Below are 20,676 nucleotides of genomic sequence, written 5' to 3' on the forward strand. Positions count from 1 at the left end.
CTGCAGACTCACCTTCTCTGCCACTTCGAAGACCTTCCCCAGGCCAGTTGCCACTGGAGGCCCTCAAGGCTCAAGTCCAGAGCCTCTGCTTCTCTCCCGGTGGGCTCTTTGCCTGGGAAAGCTCGGCCACACCTCAGCCTCAAACACCTCCCAGCATGGACAACTCAGAATGTATGATTCCAGCCCAAACTCTGCATTCCACGTGCATCAACCGCCTGCCTGGCTCTCCTCTCCCTGGGACACCTCGAAGGCAGATTAAAACAAATGCCTGAGACATAACCCGAAATCCTGATCTCCCCTCATCATCCCTGCCCCCTTCCAGCGCCCCCTGGCTGGCCTGGGGATGGCTTCCATCTACCCAGTTGTGGGGCTCCCCAACAATGACTAGGGAAGCCTCTTGCCTTCTGTATACTTTGGGGTCTGATTTAGCTTTTAATGCCACAGGACCGGAATCCAGCTAGATCATAAATAGGCAGAAGTCACCGGAATCAGCTCCTCACATGTCAGGAAGCAGCTCTGCTCCGCAAGAAAATAAGGCTCATCGCAAAATAATATCCAAAGCAATGCTCCCCAAATGCCGCCTGGGTGTACAAGCCTCTGCACCCAAATTATAATTTTTGAAAAGGCAGTGTTTCTGCTACTAAATAATGCAATATCTCAGGCAATAAGAGAAAGATCTAGGCAAATGTGTCATATTTGAGCTTTATCCCAACTTCTGAGGATGGAGCCAGGGAGGAAGGGAGAGGGGGCCACCGCAGTCACAAACCCACTTGTCTTGAGACCCCCTCCTATTATATAGCCTGGATCCCCAGGTGCACAAATGAAAACGAAAAGCTGCAACAGGAAGAAGGGGAGAGGGAATCAGGAGCTCGGGTTTGCTGGGCAGCAGGGGAGAAAAGATGAGAGGAAACTCACCGAAACACACTCCCAGATCCCAAGTTTCTCGTACGACCACACTTTCTGGCAGGTGATGGCCGACACAGCCAGTAGCCTAATTAGGTGAGAGGACACGCCAAGACACCCTGAGTTTTCCACCTCCTGTGACTTGACATTTAATTTTTCCATTCCCTTTTTAGAACTTTGCATGAGGCTATTAATGACACTTCCAATGATAGGCACTTCTCAGGTCTCACACAGACGGTGTCTCAGCGACCTGAGCGACTCACAGCCCATTCGTTCAGGACCAGGCTCTTCACTCGCTATCCTTGTTGGGCCGCAGGGATTCACAGCCACATCGAATGGGCCTGGAATCCAAACATCAAGGGAAAAAAAGCAATATGCAAACTTGGATCAGCACCAAGATCGCCACGATGTAAAATACTGATGCGCAGGGAAGCAATGAGCTGAGAAGCACAAGAATAGATGGCTTACGAGGGTGGGCGTGCACACTCCTCCTTTTCCAACTTCTATAACGCAGTCCCGTTATTTTACAGTCCAAAATTAATTTTAAAAATTGTAAGTGTTGAGAGGCCCGTGCACCGTGATGAAGAGTGGCCCCCACTTGCCACAACTAGAGAAAGCCCTCACGCAGAAACGGAGACCCAGCGCAGCCATAAATAAATAAATAAATAAATAAATAAATAAATGAATGAATGAAAATTGTAAGTGGTCAAAAAAAAAACCCTTGTTCTAAAAGTGCATTTGTTAGTCGATATTTTTTATTTTGGACTGTAATGTCCTGTGGAAAAAATGTTTTCAGGCCAGCTGACAAATGCTCATTTGCTCTGATGACAATTGACTGACCGCTCCTGTGGACCCCTGCAGGGGTTGTTCACCCTGTTTCTGGGGAAAGTCGTTCTCCAGTCGGGAGCCTCTCGTTCCTCCTCTCCCAGCTGCAGACAGGACAGGCAGACGGGGCTTGAGGGAAGCCCGCTGAGTGGTGTCCTGGAGCCCTGGCTGGAAAAGGGGAGTGTCTCTAGTCTGCGGGTTGCTGGAAGAGCTGGAAGGCAGTGACACCGGAGGTCCTGTGTGCCAGAAAGAACATATTTAGGCCGCGAAAGGGCACTGAGACCAGAACAACCAGGGAGAGAGGCCTCACCCAGGCTTGGGTGAAAAGGGGCCAAGCCGGGGAGGGGATGGGAGTGCCCAGGGGGCGGGTGTTGTGAGGGAACGGGCTGGGGGGGGTGGGCACTGGTGCTAAGTGACCTGCGCTCTGGACTGACCCTAGGAGTGATGCCCCCTTGCCTGCCCTTCCAGCAGAAACTCCAGCGTATGCCTCTGTGCCTTGGGGCCCCGAGGATGCTGGAGCACCCCACATTGTATCTGGGCCCCCTGCTCCCTGCTTTGGGGCCAGGGGCCGGACAGCCCCATTCCTGACTGCCCCTGGGCAAGAATCCAGGCCCGCACTGCGGCCAGGGCCCTTAGCGCAGTGCACCTCGGGCCCAGCTGTCCACAGAGGGGACTCAGCGACTCTGGGCCTCACCCCGCCCGCCCATGGAATTCAATCATTCTTGCAGAAAAGAGCTGGCCCGCCAGGTGTGCATAGCCGGAGGGGGAGTTATCTTTCTCATCCACGTTGTCACCACTCTCAGCGCCAGGACCCCTGCGGCCAGCGGGCCACGTGGGCAGCACTCCTGGAGCCACAGTTCTCAAGAAGAGAGAGGTGACCTTCACCCCACCATGGTGCCCAGTCTCCCATTAATGACTGTGGGCTCAACGGACCTAGAGGTGGTCATATTGAGTGAAGTAAGTCAGATCAGAGAAAGACAAAGATCGTATGATATCGCTTGTGTGTGGAATCTGGAAAAGGTTACAAAGGAACTTATCTACAAAACAGAAATAAAGTCACAGATGTAGAAAAAAACATATGGTTACCAGGGGGTAAGGGAGGGGGAGGGATAAATTGGGAGGTTGGGATTGACATATACACGCTACTGTGTATAAAATAGATAACTAATAAGGACCTACTGCAGAGCACAGGGAACTCTACTCAGTACTCTGTCATGACCTATATGGGAAAAGAATCTAAAAAAGAGTGGATATATGTATAACTGATTCACTTTGCTGTAACCTGAAACTAACACAACACTGTAAATCAACTGTACTCCAATAAAAATTTAAAAAAAAAAATGACTGCGGACTCACTCTAACCACAGGTTTCTCCTGCGACTCTCACAAGCCTGTTTCAGTATGTTTTCAGACACCATTTAGTGAAAGCTTCAACTCCTGAAAGCCAATCTCCTCTCACCTGTTTGCTCCACCCAGGTGTCCAGTTATGTGCCAACTGTCATTTCACCGGGTGCATTTGTCCTTGCAGGTCCCTGCATCTCTCATCCCTTGCCCTGGAGGTCAGTGGCACTGCTGCCTATAGGTCCCTTGATAATCGGCATCTTCTGAAATAGGCCGCCTCTCTTTCTGAGTCAGCTAATAACAAAATCCCAGAATAACAAAATCCCAGAACGGGAGACAGATATCTGGGGTCTCTGCTCTGCCTCTACTGGTTGGAAACTCAATCTCACCCTCCCTTTCTAACATAGCTTCTGTTCTGCCTTTTGGTTCAGAAGTCATCTACTTGGAGAATATAGAGAGACATAAAATGACCAATGACCGTTGACTTGACATTGGGCATCTGGTGCCTTTCCCACCCTGGCTCGGTCACTTTGGAAACATCCCCAACTCAATTACTCACCTTAACCCCAAAACCTGGCACCAATGATGGAGATTGAGAGGGAAAAGGAAAATGTTGATCAAGAGGGAAAATAACTACAGCCCTTACAGTTCAGAAAGAAATGATCCAGGGGACTCTCTTCAATGAAGCAACACAGAAGTTTCAGGACGTTCTTAGTGCTGGAGAGCTCTTCGCACCCCCAGCGTGCCCAAGTCCTCATTACATTAAAATCACAGTTTGGACAGTAATGATGTCTAAAGCCCAGCCTTGGAGAAGAAGTAAAAGGAGACCCCCTCTTGCAGTGAATTCCCACAATAGAAACCCTTTGAGCCGCCCTCCTCCCATCACACATTTTTCTGAAGCCGCATCTCTTGTCTTTGATCGTTTCCTCTTACGTTCCCCCCTCCTTTTTTTTTTTTTTTTTAAGTATTTCCATCTTCTGCTTTCAATCCCAACCCTCCTCTCAGTGATGGGGTGCGTCAGCAGGAGAGATCATTAAGTGCCTTGTGCACTTGGGGCTCCCAGAGATATTGTCTTTGATTTGTAGTGGATTTGAGACTCACACTTGTGTTTGAGCCAAAGTCCTTGCTATGAATGGCCCCAGTTTCTGAAGCGATCTTGCGATGCTGGCCACCCACCACCTTTCCAGCCTTATGAACTCCAGCCCGCTGTCTCAGAGGGGCACTGGGCAGTCCTGGAGAACCTCCCAGGCCCTGTCCCATGCTCATCCCCTCTCACTCAACGGTCCTGACGTGCCAACCATCCCTTTCTCTGTCCCCAGACCAAGCCCACAACCAGTGGGGTCAGAGACGCTAAGCTGTCCATCAGGCCACACAGTAGGCCTTCCTGGGGCCAGTTCCACGGGGCCACGCCTCTCTGCCTCATATGCTTCGTCTCTTTCTTCTGACATCCACCATCTTTCCCATGGTGTTAGTAGCCTGGAACAGATTAGACAGAACAAATATGCCAGCCAGCCATCCCCGCACTCACCCATTCCTTGTCCGGCACCTAAAGTGCGCTGGGTAGATCACTGGCATATGTGCAGCGTTGTAGAAATGCCAGAGGTCCGTCCTGGTCTCGCTGGGTCATCACGAGGTAAATGGGAATGGAGTGGCCTTTGTCTCCATTTTATAAATGAGGAAATCACGCCTCCAAGGCATTGGAGTGACAAGGACCACACAGCTAATAATCGGTAGTCCCTGTGCTCAAACTTAGGGTCTCAGCTTCCAAATCCTCTAGTTCCTCACTGTTACCCTGACCCTTTGGCTGCTGGGAAGTGAAGAGATAAAGAAGTAATATGGCTTGGACCCTCAAAGATCTTAGGCTCACCATGGGGCCGACAGCAAGACAGCAAGAAGGGTGGGGTGAAATGTTGAAGTAACAGGAACACAGACTATGACCAGGGTGCAAGGAGTGGGTCCCCGCCAGTGCCCGAGGATGGGAGGGGTCGGGGTGAAGGCCTGAAAGAGAGACATTGGGCCTGGGCCTCGAAGGACACCCCCAACGCGTCCTTCTCTCCTATCATGTTCATTGCACTTATAACCGACAATGATTGTTGTTGGTTATATTTAAATTCTGATTATGAGCTATAATTGTAATTTACAATCACAAACTGTAATCCCCATGTGTCCTTATGTACTGCAGGCTGGCTCCCCAGTAGACTTTAAGCTCCATTACCATGCCTGGCACTTAGTAAGTGCTCAATATACATTTGCAAAATGAATGGCTGGTTGGATCCAAGTCACGTTCTTTCCGACTCCACACCTTAATGGATGGCAGTCATTGTCACTGTAGGGTGACACCCCCACGAGGAGGCTCAGAAAGGCAACTAACAGGCCGCCTGGGCTCTGGTTCAGGGAGAGAGAGAGACCTCGGGACTGTGAAGTTCACGACAGGGTAATTTCCATCTACAGAAGTGATTAAAAGAGAAGAGATTAAGACCTAGGAGGAAAGGCTAACAGAACCATGACTACTTTAGCATTAAAAGGAAAAAATCAACTGGGTAATTTAATAAAGAGCTTTAAGAATAACTCATTAGGCTTCCTGCTCCTTCACTAAAGGAAGAAGAGAAACTGGTTTTAAGTTTCATTAAGGTAGACACATGCGAGAATTCCCTACAATAAGGAAGCAGAGAAAGGAATCCATTTCCTGGGGAGGTGCCTTTTCAAAGCATGCAGCCTTCTTGTCCAACTGAGACAAGCCTGGGTATCATAGGAGCCCTTCACATGTGGTCTCACCTGGATATCAGGAGGGGATTTCTCCAAGACGAACACTTTAGGGCCTATGGATAAGATCCCGAAATAAGGGCTTCCCTGGTGTCACAGTGGTTGAGAGTCTGCCTGCCAATGCAGGGGACACGGGTTTGAGCCCTGGTCTGGGAGGATCCCACATGCTGTGGAGCGGCTGGGCCCGTGCGCCACAACTACTGAGCCTGTGCGTCTGGAGCCTGTGCTCCGCAACGGGAGAGGCCACACAGTGAGAGGCCCGCGCGCCGTGATGAATAGTGGCCCCCGCTCGCCACAGCTAGAGAAAGCCCTCGCACAGAAATGAAGACCCAACACAGCCAAAAATGAATAAATTAATTTTTTTTAAAAAAAGATCCTGAAACAAAAATCTTCTAATAAAAATGTTCTTGTTCCAAATTAGAAAATGTTTTATTTTAAAATTATTCTTAAAGAAATTTCAATTCAAATGGTGTCAAGACCACCATCCACTCCTTTTGGGAACCTGGGAGACAAGCCACATCAGCGTAGACACACGTGGGGAAGTAGGCAGACATCACACACACACAGACTAATTTAAAAAGAACGCCGTGTCTTCGTTCTTGCACAAATAAAGGAACTGCTTTACAATGGCGTCCCATAGGTCACAGCCTCGGGATGCAGGTGGAGCCCCAGTTTCATGCTTTGCCTACCCTGGGCACGGAGGAGGACACAGGTGCCTCAGACCTACCTCTCAGGTAACAGGACAACGTGAAGAGACTAAGCCAGCCTTCCCATTCATCATGAATTTCCACGCTTATTCAACATACCGGATAAAGCCGTCAAGGAAACAGCTGAATTCTAGCATGGTCTTTGTTAAAGTCTCACAGAACACTGCAGAGCAGGTCTGCTTCCCAGGTAGACCCAGCACGGATGAAGTTATGTCCAAAATCATCACTCTCCTCTCCGGCTTTCTCCAGAACCAGCAATTCACTGAAAATACTTCCTGAGCTTCAAGATAGGAACGTTTTTTATGAGGTACAGGTTTTGCCACTTCCCAACTTCTTAACCAATGTGAAACTTACGGTTCCCAAGGGGGAAAGGAGGGGAGAGATAAACTGGGAGATTGGGATTAACATATACACACTACTATATATAAAAGAGATAACTAATAAGAACCTACTGTGTAGCACAGAGAAGTAATGACCTGGATGGGAAAAGAATCTAAAAAAGAGTGGACATGTGTGTATGTATAACTCGTTCACTTTGCTGTGCGGCAGAAACTGACTCAACGCTGTAAATCAACTATACTCCAATAAAAATTAATTTTTTTAAAAAAGTGAACTTCCTGACACTTCAATCGTCAAAAGAAAGTTGAATCTAGTTTGTACAGTTATGCTCACTAAAGATCCCAGAAACGATGCTAATTCAGGTCATTGAGTAAAGGTGAAATTGAGTCAAAGTTCTACAGGTGTAACACTGAACATTGAGGAAGAGAAGTTCTTTTAAAATGAAAAGTTATTCTCACTGAGTTACTCAATCCCACTACCTACCTGTCCGTGATGGGTACATAGCAAAGCCCATAAACAGTTGAGACCTCCTGTTTCTGTCCTTCCGGTAATGCCCAAGTTACCCTCCATAAGCCACACGATTCAGTTCATGGGAATATCGGGGGAGACTTTGATACAGATTTTTAACGTGCGTAAACTGAATTGCCAATTCATCTCAGAATGGACTCAAGGAATTCAGCAGATCTTTCCCTGCCGAATGTCATCATGACAGAAAGTCACCTAAAAAGAGTCCTTAGCATATGCAAATTCATTTCAAATTGAGCAGCTTAATTTTACATTTCGAAGATAATCAGATTAACCAGAAGGAACAGAGAGAGAAAACCAATATCAGGTTTGAGGGGGGAAAAAAAAAAAAGCTTGAAAAATAAAACCATGAGAAAGCTGAGTCATTTTTGACCGAATTTCAAGGCCCCGTGGAAGTCCCCAGCGTGAGCATAGGAGGGAAGGTCACACAATTGTCTTCTTCTCGGAGCCAAGCAACTGCATCCAGCCCTGCGATGATGGCAGCACCTGGCCGAGTTGATAACACTGTGACTCGGAATAGAAGACATGGCCTTTCTTTGATTTTGATGGCGGGCCGTATGGGAACTGCATTAAACTGACCGGAAATCACATCAGATCAAGAGAGAGATGCGTGGACAGCTTCTGACCTGGGATGCAGAGACCAGAGGTGAGACTTCAGCGAAAATGCTACAAAGATACATGAGTTTCAAACTCAAGATCATCCTTCTGTTCTGAAAACCCAAACATCAATGTCTTCGGCCCAGAAAGTAAAACTGACAATGAATAGGATGTGAAACTAGCCAAACAGACGGTTCTCATTTCGCCATGACGCTAAATGAAAGTGCAGAAAAGTCCAGCAGCAAAATGATTGTTTCGTGTTTCTTCAACGAGATCTCTGAGGTTTCTCCAATTATCATACGCCAGTGTTAATAACAATAGAAAGCACGGTTTAGGTATGTGATTCAGTGATAGTTTTAAAAAACTGCATTTGGGGTTCTTTGGAGAGTTCTGAAGTTTCCATAGCAGCTGCATGCTTCAGTCCTGGTGGCATTTGGGGAAACACTTGTCAAAGCCATATTTGGAGCCAAAACTGCCTGTGTGAAAACATTTTTTTTTTTTCCCTATTGTTGAGTGAAAATTCCATGAGCAAAACATTCTTGCATTGTGTCCAGTGGAAATACGTTATTTCCACTGAGAATATTACCCTCATGAGCTTGCTTGTAATGTTTACATTGGAAATAAGTAACAGAAACATGCATGCTCTCTCCTTTGCTTTTGCTCTTTTTCTACCTCTTCCTACGGCTCTTTATCAAGAGAGTGGGAGTGACCTGGCAGAAAATCAACATGGCAAATGCAACGGCCTGCCTCTCAGTCACCGGGAGCCCTTAGCCATCATCCTACCTGGGCAATGCACCTGTTTCCCCCCACCCCCCAACAGTGTGTCACCCTTTGAGGAATGGCTTAGAGGGTCTGACTTGTAGCTGTGGCAAGGGCTCTCGGCACTGCATATTTACTGACTCTGGCCCAACTAGCTGAAGTCCCTGCTCATTTATCAGCCAATTCAGGTCTCAGCTGCAGTTTTCAACTTTGATCAGAGCTGAAGCCCACATCGTCATAACATCACATGTGAGCCTGGGCCTGGGAAGACCCAGAAGAAGCACAGAGGGGACACGGAGCAAGGCTGGGCCACCTGCTCCCCCCATTAGGATGGGAGGAAAGGGTGCAGCTGATTGGCTTAGGGAGAATGGTCTATGCGGGGGAGACGGGCCAGGGAAGATTGGAGAGGGGCTTCGGGGGTCTAGAATCCCACCCCTACCTTACTGCCACTGACCTGGCGCTCCAAGGAGAATAAGAACCCAGTCCCCAAGGACTTAGAGTCAAGGTGGGGGGGCGGTCTCAGACACCCAGAGACACAGCTAGTTCTAATATATGTCAGGCCAATGAAGGCACAGATGAGGAAACAGTCAAGAACCCCAGGAATATAAAGAGAGGAAACCAAGAAACATCAGAAGAATAGTCTGCGAGGAGAGGCTGCTTGCGAAATCAACCAGAAAAGGGAAAGTTAAGGAAGAAGAAAAGGTTTCCAGGACCTTCTCTCCCTCCATTCAAATCCATTTATTGGGCACCAACTAATACAGGCATTTACTAAGCCCCTACTGCTTGCAAGGCACACAAATAAAAAAGGTATCGTTTCTGCCCTTCAGGACTTTAAGACGGGGACACACACAACAGTGGAAAAGGATTTGTTATAAGTTCTATGCTCATGCGAAGCACCAGGGGAGTGTGGAGTCCAGAGGAGCCCTGTTTGGGACAGTCTGGAGGGTCTCCCAGAGAAGTTGCCATCTGCAGTGAGCCTCCAGGAACGAGTGGGGTTTCAACAGGCTGGGATGGGAGGTTAGTTTGGGCCGAAGTCTTGAGAGCCTCGGGAGGGCACAAAGGCACATACAGAGCTTCCTTCCCTTTACTGGGGGTCTGAAGGAGGGAGTCTCACGCCCTGCAGGCGTCGCATCCAGAGCACGCAGCCTCGCTCTCTTAGCATGAGGGGTATTTTGAGGGGTATTTTGCGCTATGGCCTCTGTGCCGACAAGGAGGGCATCAGCAGTCAGCAGTGACTGGGGCAGTTATCAGACCAGGAACCCGGGAGAGTCAGGGTGAGGAGAGAGCGGCCCTGCCCCATCGGCTTGCTCAACTCCCTGCCCGGGCTCAGCACTTCCTCTTCAGCCTCCTGGGGGGCACCTCCCCACATGCTCCTAAGATGCTGTGCAACCTTGGGCAAGCTACTTAACTGCTCTCTGCCTCAAACGACTCCTCTGTAAATGGTGAAAAAAAGTATCTCATAGGATTCTACTGAAGATGAAATAGGTGGTGCTTCCCAGGACACTTAGCACAGAGTGAGTGCTCACAAAGTTTAATTCTTACTAGTTATTATTTTCTTACTAAGTGATCTCACTCACACCTATGCCCTCACCATGATTTGTAAGCTGACACCCCCCCCAGTCTGTATCCAAGGCCCATCTCTCTTTCCTAACAGTCAGCCCTGTAACCCAGCGGTCTTGTGGGCATCGCCCTGTAACTCTCGCCATACTGACAGGCACCTCCGGCTTTCCAGATCCATCTAAAACTGGATTCATCATCTTTCTTCAACCTTTTGTCTTTCCTCCCCGATCTGGGTGAGTAGCGTCACCAGCCAGCTGTTACCCATGAGAGAACTCAGATGGTGGTCCTAGACCTGCCCTTCCTTTTCTAACCCTAAATAGACCTGATGCACCAATAAAACATCGCACGGGATGAACCCCTTCCCTCTCCCACTGCCATCCACTTACCATTTCTCCTCTGTCCTTCCCCGCTGCCTCTGGGCTGGGTCTTCCCCTCCAACATGTCTCCCGCACAACAGCCAACACACAGATCTAATGAGATCGCTCTCTTGGTTAAGCCCTCCCAAGGCTCTCCATGGCTAATGTCTGTACTCAAGGCCCTTTATGATCTCTACTGCTTTTCTAGCCGCGTCTTCATAAATGTGGGTTTCCCCTACTTAGCACAGAGCAGGCTCTCCGTAAACAGCTGGAAAGAATCAATGAATGAGTGAATGAATGAAAGAATGAATGAATCTCCCGTAGGTTCCCCATCAGAACTTCCCTGTGGCCCTTCTGAACTCTTTTTGATTCCGTAGACATGTCATCCAGGAAGACAGCCTTCTGCCCATCCTCATCCCAGTCTAGCCGGCTCCCTGCTGGCGCAGCAGCTTCCAGGCCTTCCCCAGGTCTCTCTCCCCTTTCAGAGACTATTCTCTAAGAGCCCTTTTATTGCTGGTCATCCCACTAAGCTCAGAGCTCCCTGAAGTCCAGAATTACGCATGCTTATCTAGAAGTCCCTGCAGTAAAGCCTAGGCATTGCCTGGCCTAAAGTAGGCATTCCATTAATGATTTATTAACCCAGCAGTGAATGGATCAAATGCCAGTTGTGTCGTATAAACAATACCAGCAAAGGGAGAAATCAGTGTGGCATCTCTTTTGCTTTCCTTTTGGCTTTATTTCCATAGACCCTTCCAGTGCATGCCACATTCTGTCTCAGGAGAATAGAATGGACCTTCGTTTCCTCCCCTCCCATTTCTGCCAGACTCAGTTCCTGCTGCTGTACTGACAGACTTTTGGAAGGTTCACCTTTCCCTCGAATTTCTCATGGTGATTAAGAACAATTATTGCCACTGAACAGTCCAGTTCAGTGCAGAGAAAGCCAACCAACATTCACCCGTGGACTTTAAACACTGACAGATTAAACGGCCAAGAGAAGTTCATTAAGCATGGGGCAATAAAAAGTGCAGGGGAAAATAGAGACAGAACAACTCCCCGGGGCATTGCGAGAGCAGGTCTTTGTGATGAAACATTCCTCAAGGAATCTGGGGAAATTACATTATAAAACTGCAACAGACGGCAGGCTAGAGTAACAAGCTCCGTTAGAGCATCATGGCCACACAGCACCACTCCTGGGTAGGGAAGCACACCTCGCAGCCCCTGGTCTGGCCGGCTGTCCCCCCTTGAATGTTGCTGGAAAGATGGCTTTTATCCCCACCGCACAGGCATTCGAGGGCTTGAGAAATTGTGGAAGCACATTTCCCTACTCTAAGTTTGCACTTGAAAACTGGTCCAAAGGCATCAGGTACATTTTGACATTTTTTGTTTGTTTTTCTAAAGGAGCCAGGGGTCTGCAAAATAACTGGTCACTATGCCATGAATAACTCTGAAATAAAAGGGATTGTTTCCCCACATGGGACCAGCTGTAAAGCTGCATCTTTGAAAATGCAGAGTAAAAGTGCTGTAGAAACCAGGAGAAACCTGGAGTGTTTCTGAATATCCGTGAGCCAGAGACGCGCCAGGGTGTACACTCTGAGTGTGGTGCCTGTCTCATATACACATTGTCCAAAGCAGGACATTTTTTAGAGCAAACAGAGAAGGTGCTAACTGGTCCTGCCCCGGAAAACGAGCAAGCATGCTCCCCAGGTCTCTTAGTGGTTCTCTGTGAAATAAACCCTCAGATGGAAGACAAAGTGTACCTAGATTATAAAAGCCAAAATGGACTTTTTTAAAAAGAAGGTCTCTCTGGACTTAGTTCTTTGACTTTTCCCTGATGTGGTTTCAACCCAAATTACATAGGCATTTCTTATCAGCAAAAGCAGACAATAAAATATGGGAAGAACTGTAAGAGAAATGGGCCAGGGCTCTTGTGAAATTCTTTCGCCACACCAGCGGGCTTCTGCAAACAGGAAAGCATTTAGCAAGAGGTGCACAAGCTAGTTAGAGATGCAGCCAGATGACCCCAAGGTAACTGTCAGCTGGTACTCATCAGCATTTCTCCCCTTTAAAAATAAGCCATAAAAGTGAAAGTGAAGCCTTGCCTCACATGTCCAAGTGCTTCTGCATGGCAAAAATAATCTGTATTCCAATCAGGTGATGTTGAAAAAGAGGTGACAATCGGATACAGAAAATGCGTGCTGGTGACTTCAAAGCTTCCTGCAGAACTTCAGAACAGACAGACTGATTCCACAGCGCTGTCCTTGTCTGTTTCTTCAAGGGCAGGTAATTTGAGACAAGCCTTCTTCCAGTCCAGCCCCACCCCAAAATAAAAGCACCCTAAAAATCTGAAAGGTGACCACAGAGCTTTAAAAACAGAGGGGGATCGTCTTGCAACATTTTCTTCTGTTAGCTAGTACATTTCTTAGTCCTGGATCTTGAATCCTTTCCTCAAATAAAAAATAAAAATAAATAGACCTGAGTCGTCTTGAGCCATACTTCATGCAAATCTAAGGGGGGGGGGTCCCCAGCATCTCACACGTCTCGTTTAGTCCCCTTATCTCATGACGAAGATGCTGGGGGTGGAGCCTAATGTGGTTAATGAGGAAAGTACTGTGGAGATGTTCACGGGAGGGAAGGAGAGCTGTCTCGCTCCTCCACAGCACGGTCACTGCCAGGCTGTGAGCTGGACAGCGGGCTTCCAGCGAGCCTGCACGGTGCATGTAGCATAGAGTGAGCCAGTCCCCCTTCTGGGCTCAGCACACCTGCTGAGGGGTCTTGAGAAAGTCCTGTGTCCCCCTGAGACCAGGCTCTGACTCTGCTGCTCCTTAGCTGCAGACACCATGCAGAAAGCAGGCAGCTGAGAGCTCAGCCCCTCCAAGCTCCCCTGTGTAATACATGTCTTTGCATAGACCCTGGGAAAGAAATAGAACTTCCCTGAACTGTTTTCCATTGACTGGCCCCATCAATCCTCCAAAATGTTGCCTCCACCACGTCCCCTTCCCCAAGCATGTTTCACATTTTGACAGAGCAAAACCTATTACTGTGACCCAGGGTAAAATTTCATTAACCCAGAATTCGCTGATTTGAAATCATTCGTGCTGGGCTGAGGTTTAACTTTGCCCAGCAATCCTCTTCTTCTTTCACGCAGCAATTTAAATTTATAAACAGTATTTGGGGGGAAAGTGTCAAAATGCATCAGGGAAGACGTTGTTTCAGCACATGGGAAGCACTCACTCACAAAATAATTGTTACAGGAAATAAGTCATAGTTAAATATTCACTATTGCAGCTCCCTGAAGACTCTGAAAGGCTACGTTTCTGTCTTAGCTGTGCTACTGTGTAACTCTTTCAAAAGTCTAATTCTGACTGCTTCCTCCCTGAATTATTGCAAATGGATGTCATCTCGTTTAATCTGAAACAAAAAGGGTCCTGTGTCTAGTAAACACTAACAACTGAATTTTACAGTGTTTGATACAAGTCTCCCGGCAGAAGGTGGTATTGATGAAGCTGCTTTTTAGAGTTAGAAGTGAAGATACACACATTTCCAGTTGCTCCCCAACTTAGCACTGCCTTTGTGCCCAATCTCATGCCCTGTGCCCTACAGAGGAAGTGAATCTAATTGCGGAGGCAAGACTAGAGAATAACTGGATCCCAAATTCTGTGATGCTAAACCCAAGCAAAACAGAAAACCTTAGCAAGGCAAGAGACTAAGTGGAATATACACGAATCAGGGACATTGCATGTGCTGGGAGAGCCCTTCCACACCACTTCAGTCACCTGCGCGGTCTGCAAAACTCAGCTCAACAACTCCTCCATGGGCCCCTCTGGGGATCCTGGCCCTTTCATTCTAATGACCACGTCAGGGTGCCTGCCCTTTGCACTGCCCTGTGCACGTCACCGTGTGCCTCATTGTCTTTCTCCACCACTAGCAGTGGACCAAGCCTGTGTCTCTGGGAGTTATCAGTGCCTTGCCAGGAACTAGGCAAAAATTCAACTCTCAATAGAGCTTCAATGAATAAGTGAATGAATGAATGAATGAAAGCACTTTTTCCTGTACATTCCTCTTTATGGAAACTTCCCGGCTCTCAGAAATTAAGTAGTAAATCAGGGCTGCCACATTTTTGCCCAGCAGTCCTCCTGCGTCAGTTTTTGCAGCCCCGTTGGAGTGTAGATATCATTTTTTAATGTCAGCTTTACCAGGCAGTTGCAAAGGTGCTATTACTTCCCCAGAATGGAAAGTCCCTCGGCTGAGTGGACAAGGAAACTTCCGGTTTCTGTGACCCACATCTGCAATTTCTCAGGCATCTTCACATCGTGCTGGGCTGGGCCCCATATTCAGTTGGCCTCTTTCCACCGCCACCTCTTCTTCAAGCATCTGTAATCACCTCGTGGCAACAACATCTCATATGTGATACTGCCTGTTCATAGCAATAGCTTATCTTCTGGAAAGAGGGATTCCAATACCATCAATAAACCAAGCAGCGGAACAAAATCCTGATATTCTCAAGGTGGGCTTACGTCAAGACCCTCTTAAAAACAGCATGGATTATTTAGCCCATGAATGCCAGCAATGCGTGACTACATAAGGAAAGGATTTCTAGCTGCCTTCTTTTCATATATATTTTAGTGTTTCCACTTATCTGAAACAAGCAGTCACCTGGACTTAATTACTTTGTGACCTCAGTTTTTCTATTGTTACCCTCCCCAATACATTGTTGCCAAAGAACCTGTACCCTGACTCCAAAATGTTATTTTAATTGTAAACGAATCAGTCTTTAACCTTTCATAACTTCATGTGGTTGCTTCCAAAGTTTGAACCGCCCATTAACCTTGACCAGGTTCTAACTTTCGGGATTCTGATTCAACTTGATTCTAACCAGCACTTCAATTTTTAAAATGTCCTCTAAAACCCCTTGCCCTGCCAACACATGGTCACATTCCATAACTAGACCGGGGAGCTCGGGCAGCCCGTGCCTGGCTCTGTCCCCATGGGCCAGGACCTGTCCCTGGTGCTGCCGCCAGGGAGAAGGGGCCCGTCTGCCCTCCCCCACTTCCCTGTTCTGAGTGAGCTAAAAGCAGAAGTGCAAATGACACGGTGTCCGCCTGACACCTAGGGCAGCCGCTGACTTCATGGTCATAGAATCTGGCTTGGATTCTGGCTTTCCTGCTTACTAGCTCTGGGCACCTTCACACGTTTTGTCACCTTTCTGTGCCTAGGTTACTTAGATATAAAAGAGTAACAGTGGGGCTTCCCTGGTGTCGCAGTGGTTGAGAATCTGCCTGCTAATTCAGGGGACACAGGTTCGAGCCCTGGTCTGGGAAGATCCCACATGCCACGAAGCAACTGAGCCCGTGCGCCACAACTACTGAGCCTGTGTGTCTGGAGCCTGTGCTCCGCAACGAGAGAGGCCACGATAGTGAGAGACCCGCGCATCGCGATGAAGAGTGGCCCCCGCTCTCCGCAACTAGAGAAAGCCCTCGCACAGAAACGAAGACCCAACACAGCCCAAAATAAATAAATAAATAAATAAATAAATAATTTAAAAAAGAGTAATAGTAATATTACCTACCGCACAGGGGGTCATGAAGATTCATTGTGATGCTATGATTAAGGCATCCGAGCCTGGCACACAATAAACACTCAGTTAAATGTACACTGTATCTATCGACTCTCTGTTTACCTGTCTCTATATATCTGTATCTATCTATATTTTTTTGCTTTCATTGACTATCAGCTTTTTGGGAGCAGGTACCTGATTCATCTTTGCACCCGTCAGAGAAGGCAGTCACTAAGTGCTAACTGATTTAATGTTGTTAAATTTACACTCTGACCCAACTTTCTATCAAGTTAAAAATATTTTAATTACTAGAAGACACTGCTAAACAAAAATGTGGACTTCTCTTTTCTCTTTCCGTATCAGGCTTCCAGGATTTTGTAACCCTCTGTACATCATCTTACTTCTTACAGCACCTGCAACCCAGAGAAGCAAGAGGCTCGGGGACTAGCCTGGCAGAGAGCTGCCATATAATATAATGCATGTCATGCCATGTGCATGCCGGTTGTCAGTGTGCACACAGGGCACACACAGGCATGCACACACGTGCACACACACGGAGGAGGGGGCAGACAAAGTGAACTGTTGAATTATAATTATACGTGCATCTAATTTTGTGAGTGCTTCACACAGTATCACCCACAGGCTACACTGTACCTGGAAAGACCAATGACATGTTTATTTGGGCAACGTGGAAGCAGAGGGTAGTTATCTATATGCTTCAGGTCAAAAATACATTTTGCCCTATACACAGAGACAGTTGACATCAAGGTGAATTTCTTGGTTTGAAATAGCTAGATAATTGAAGCGTCTATTTTCCACCATATATGGAAGATACACTTTAAAGGAATCTTCAGCACTGGAATCATTTTCAGCAAAATGTCTATGAGAGTTGACTGTGTGTCAGGTGCTGGGAAAGGTGTAGATGCCAAAAAGAAGTCCCCATCTTATGGGGGGAGGAGGGGGCATGAAAAGGACAGCAAAGTGAATCTGGCGTATTGATGCTGTGATGGAAGCTTGTACAGTGGAGGCCACAGGCAGGGAATGGTTAATTTCAGTTTACAAGTGAGCTCTACGAATGGGGCCCATTTTAAAAAGTAAATCAAGTCAAAATTCACGTTTATTCAAGATCACACTTGGAATGGTGTCCAAATGTTCCCAACAAAGACAGTTCATGAAAAACGATGAGAAAATGTGCCCCGATCACCCCTCTTCTGTTGCTATAATCGTTGATTAGGGGCAGTAGCCCCAGAGGCACATGTTGGGCCCAGAAAGTGAAATCCCTTGTCTCTCTCCCATTCGTTGCAGGAGGGTGGAGTCTACCGGGACAGAAAGACTCCTACAGCAGGAAGTCTCCCCAACCAGAAGCCAGTGCCTCCAGCAGCATGAGGGAGGAGTAGGGCCTCTCCTCTCCTGGACCCCAGGCTTCTCAGTCCAGCCTGCCTGCCCAGGTGAGCTTTCCCATCCAATCAGCAAACACCCCTGGGGGCCGCGCGTACAAAGCATTGGGCTTCACGTGGAGACAAGTGGAGTGAAAACACCCCACCCCCGATGGTGCAATCACTCAAGTCTCCATGTTGAGTTTAAGTAACAAAGGCAGGCAAACCACAGGGGTAAAGATGAAATTTAAAAATCCATAGATTGGGCTCTTCCTCTTGTTCTGCCCCTTTTCCCAGACCAGTAAAGTGTTGGAGGTTTTTTTGTTTGTTGGTTTGTTTTTGGTTTTGTTTGAGCTCTCTGGAGGTCATGGGCGTCCTGATCCTTTGTGCCTGAGCCGTATAAGTGCCTCGGCCTCCACTCAGGAAGCACCCCCTTCCCCAGAGTCCCTTCAACAAGGCTCTCCCCTAGAGAGTGCAGTTGGGTCGGCTTCCAGGGCCACTTCTTTCCCAAGCCCAACTGGAGCCCTGGCCTAAGCCACAGGACCTCTGGTTGGAATCCCTCCCGCAGCTTGTTTTCCTGGTATCTGCTCCGAGCACCCTCCGCCCCTCGGCTACCCAAGTCATCGCCTGTTACTGGCCAACTTCAGTCTCTGAACCCCCTGGCTCGCTGTACAATTAACCTCCCCCCAGTTGCACAACCTACAAAAGACTGTTTTTGTCTGGAGCTTTCTAAAAAGCAGATTCCTCAGGAGCTATTCTAGATAAACATACGTCACCCTTATACGTAACCAGAACTTTGGGAGGGGGTTATGCATTGTTCCGTCTGGTAAACATGTCCTTCTCCCATCACTCGACAGTGCCCATCAGCCCCCCAGCCCCATCAAGTCTGTCCTGGTGCCTGCAATGCTATTCATGCCTTTGAGTTAGAACTTATAGTGACGACTGGGAAACTGAATTCGTGTCGGCTGTGTTCACCTGGGGGCAACGTTAGTGATCAGCTCAGTTGCCAACAGTTAGTGATGGGCAGGACCCAGCCAGACCGAGGAGCAAAGGAGGTCAGAGGGACCCCAGGGCCAGGCGGTACTATAGGATCAAAGAGGGAGGGGCGCTGAACGAGCAGCCCGAGGACCCCTGCATCTGCATCAGGGCCTCCCAGCATGATTGCAAAGTAGACAGCATGTGACACCCCTCCCTCTGACATGCTTAATCCATTTGGAAGGCACCTTCCTTGAAAATCACAGTTCATGATTTATTCTGTCTCTGCAATGCCTTTTCCCTCCAATTTTACAGAAGTTACCGTTCGTCAACTCATCAATAAACTTTAAGTGGATAAGAGTAGGTTTTTAAGAGTTTCTTAGAACAAGGTCATATTTTCGCATTTAAGGGTGGTGTCCACAAAGCCTACCTCACCCCCCTCTTCAGGTATTCACTCTGCGGAAACCATGTCTTTTCCCAGTCAAGAGGGCATAATGCATTTCTAGAAACAGGGGGCCCAGCTGGAGCACAAGCAAAGTCTGCGGCTGTAACTGACACATCTGGGCAGGGCCGGCAGGAGGTGAGGTAGACTTTCCAGGGCTCCATGTGCATCAGAAACCAGGGTGACTCATCCAAAGCCTAGAGAAGGCCAGGAACCCGGCTGCATCAGATCACAGCGGTGACCATCCAAAGCACTAGACAGGCCTGGCCTCGTATTCATCCTCCAGGAGTCCTCGGGTGCTCCCTGGATCGCAGGAGTTGGTGGTGTACCAGAGAGGAAGACTTTTGGCTGAAAGTGACAGCAAACTTGACCGCAGTGGCTTAAACAAATCAGGGGCTCACTTTTCTGGTTCAGTGGCCCCATTCTGAGACTGCCGTGGTGACCCGGTCATGGGCTGCTTTTGGTGAGAACAGTCCCACCTACCATGTCTGCGTGTGCTCCATCAGAAAGAAAAAGGAAGTCACCCTGCAGCACAAGTTTTCAGGAACTCTAAGCGAACTCTGCTTCCTCTCATCCCTTTGGCTGGCACTAGACCCGGTGGCCGCCCCCAGCTGAGAGGTAACAGATATCAAGGGGATCGCACATGGGGCTTGGGACCGTGAGCCTGTGGCATCTGCCGCTAAGGGGAGTCCTACGACACGGGGTTCAGTTTTAGCGTAAACGGCAAGACCACAGCCCCGACCCGGAAAGCAGCTTCCCCCGACGCCTGCCAAGAGCACAGAGTGACTTGGACATACCGAGGACCACCCCACACGGTGACGGGGCCCCCCAACTGGTGTGCCCCTCCCCCTACAGCAATGGGCTGCCCCAGAGAGCCATCATGAAGCCCGGAAGAAGCTCTGTGGCACGCAAAGATCACCCCAAGGAGCTGGGGCAGGAAAGGAGGAAAGAAGAGAGATGCTACAGGGAAAAGAACAGGGACTGCCCCGCATCCCTAAGGGGCCCTCAGTTCTGCAGGGAATGACTGGGGGAGGCGGGGTGCAGAGGTCCTGCTGTAGCATGAAACTACATTGGGACCTTGGGGCTCTGGGGCCTCAGGAAGCACAGTGACCTTCAGCAACTAGAATCTACTAGCTGTGTGACTGAATAAATAAAAGACCAAATGACCATTTGCTGGGCATGAATTCAGAATTCATTTGTAAACACAGGTCTTTTTTTCAGATGAAGAGGGAAACTAGAAATTTATCGAGTCTAAGGTATGCCAGATTCTTTGCCCACATTGTTTTACTGGATCCTTATAACAACCCTATACATAGGCATTATTTTCATTTACCAATAAGAAAACAGGCTCAAAGATCTTGAATCAAAGTCTAAGGTCACTCAGCTAAAAAGGGGACGAGCCAACTAAAACCCAAACACGACCCAAATCCAAAGTTCATCTTCAACATTACACGTGTTCAGATGACTCTAGTTTTATCTGGAGAATGATTTTTATTATTCATAATACCCCACTTATATCTAAGGAGATTTGAAACAGCTACCTCTATAAAAACCCTCTATAAAAACGTAGCTGAACGACCCTCCCCTCATTTTCAAAGACAACAAAAATGTTGGGATTTTCCCCAAATGTATGAGAAGATGAGAAGTCCAAGAA

Source organism: Leucopleurus acutus, assembly GCF_964270905.1.
Source record: "Leucopleurus acutus genome assembly, chromosome: 12".
Taxonomy (NCBI): Eukaryota; Metazoa; Chordata; class Mammalia; order Artiodactyla; family Delphinidae; genus Leucopleurus; species Leucopleurus acutus.